The sequence below is a fragment of the Momordica charantia genome (assembly GCF_013281855.1).
Source record: "Momordica charantia cultivar OHB3-1 chromosome 10 unlocalized genomic scaffold, Mcharantia_2.0 BLBB01000010.1, whole genome shotgun sequence".
Classification (NCBI taxonomy): domain Eukaryota; kingdom Viridiplantae; phylum Streptophyta; class Magnoliopsida; order Cucurbitales; family Cucurbitaceae; genus Momordica; species Momordica charantia.
The window spans coordinates 15423766-15425029 of NW_028275158.1; the positions used below are offsets into that span (position 1 = coordinate 15423766).

Genomic DNA, 1264 nt, shown 5'->3' on the forward strand with positions numbered 1-1264 from the left:
CCAACCTGGGTTGTAGGTGTTCGAATATGGGTTAAAGTTCCTATTGTTCCCATGTCCTACATAAAAAACAGAAGCAGGGTTATGTGGACAATTATCATAAATATGGTTTTCACTGCAAAATGAACAAATGAGATCGTTGACTTGGCAAACAGGGGCAGGAGTGCAATAATCCGACTGCACAGGTTGTATCGGCGTGGCTAATGGATTTTTTATTCCCAATGTCATCTCTTTCAGCCTCTGGTTCATTGTAACCATCTCTTTTTGCATCGAGGTCGCAATGTCCAGAGCCAAAACTCCAGCTGGATCTTGCTTCTTTGGTGCTGCCCTAGATCTTTGCGAACACCATAGTTCGTTATGTGAAGCTAAGTCATTTAGGATGTCAACTATCTCGTTGAATGTCTTCTTTGTAAAGGCTCCGTTGGCAGCATTGTTTAGCATCATCTTAGTAGGATGATCTAAGCCTCTAAAGAAATGTTCTATCTGGATGCATGCCGGCAAGCCATGGTTCGGACATTTCCTGATTAGTTCTTTAAATCTCTCCCACGCCTCGTGAACAGGTTCACGATCATACTGTCTAAAGGAGATGATCTCCTCTCTGATATCAGCGTGGCGAGTAGGTGGGAAGAATTTTGTTAAGAACTTCTCCACTAACGACCCCCATGTGGTGATGGATCCCGGTGGAAATGCATTGAGCCATGCTCTAGCTTGGTCCTTCAAAGAAAATGGAAAAAGTGTTAGTCTCAGAGCATCGTCTGTTATACCAGGTAATCGAAATGCATTTGCAATTTGAATGAATGATTTCAGATGATCATGTGGATCCTCATGTTCCTGCCCTCCAAAATGTCCAATTGTCTGCAACATTTGGAACATCATTGGTTTAAGCTCAAAGTTTGCGTGGGCTGGAATAGGGTTGAATATCCCTGAATCAAAGTTCTGAAAAGCCGTGGCGGCATATTCTCGCATTGCCACGTCTCTGTTGTCCGCCATCTGGATATGGTTGAATTCATCATTTCTTGCATGATCCCTCATATTACCGTTAACAGCAGGTGGATCAACCGGATCACGAGGTGGAATATCTGCCATTGATGTGCTTGTACTCTCTACCTCACTTTCAGGACTGATTTCACCTTCTCTCTCTTTTTGCTTTTCTAGTTGTTTTCGAAGTCTTTGCTCCTTTCTAGTTTTTCGAAGGGTCCGCTCAATCTCAGGGTCAAGGGGTAGAAGAAAAGATCTTGTGCTCATGCACTTTAACTTACCCTTGTGA

The 1264-nt window shown here is 43.3% G+C and overlaps 1 non-coding gene across 1 annotated transcript; it reads left to right on the forward strand.

Annotated features, from left to right (window-relative positions):
* The first annotated feature begins 496 nt into the window (after positions 1 to 496).
* Positions 497 to 603, forward strand: LOC148208653 (small nucleolar RNA R71). The gene has a single exon (XR_015788639.1). It is a non-coding gene; the product is annotated as a small nucleolar RNA R71 (small nucleolar RNA).
* Positions 604 to 1264: the final 661 nt, after the last annotated feature.